Source organism: Plasmopara halstedii (genome assembly GCF_900000015.1).
Source record: "Plasmopara halstedii genome assembly, contig: Scaffold_526, whole genome shotgun sequence".
NCBI lineage: Eukaryota > Oomycota > Peronosporomycetes > Peronosporales > Peronosporaceae > Plasmopara > Plasmopara halstedii.
Window position 1 is genome coordinate 586,376 of NW_020187446.1, and position 522 is coordinate 586,897.

The window sequence follows — 522 nt, forward strand, 5'->3', positions numbered from 1 at the left end:
CATTTGTACACCTTGGGCCACCAATAGTGGTGACTCACAGAGTTGTACGTTCTCTCGCGACCGAGGTGACCACTGAGTGGCGTGTCGTGAGCCTCATAGAGGATGCGGTATTGCATCATGAGGAACCACAATTCGTGGTATATCCGTTGACTCGGTGATATAATATATTCAACGAATATCGTGAAATCGTGCACACAGTCTTGATGACAATTTCTTTTCCGAGTTTCCAAACTTCTTACTCCCTAGAGCCCGTAGCAACGCCACACACATCTCATCACCCGCATACGCGGTGCGGATCAAATCCGTCACAGACGACGTTATAATGTAACATAAGCAAGTTCATAGTCTGGTCTGCGTGACAACGCATCAGCCAAAGCATTCTGCTTTCCCGGCTTATACTTCACCTCGAAGTTATACTCCGCAAGGAAGGATAGCCATCTAGCCATCCTCTGCGAGAGATGGGACGACTGAGTCGCAGTGCGTAATGCCGCATGATCTGTGTAGATCACAAACGGCTTGGAG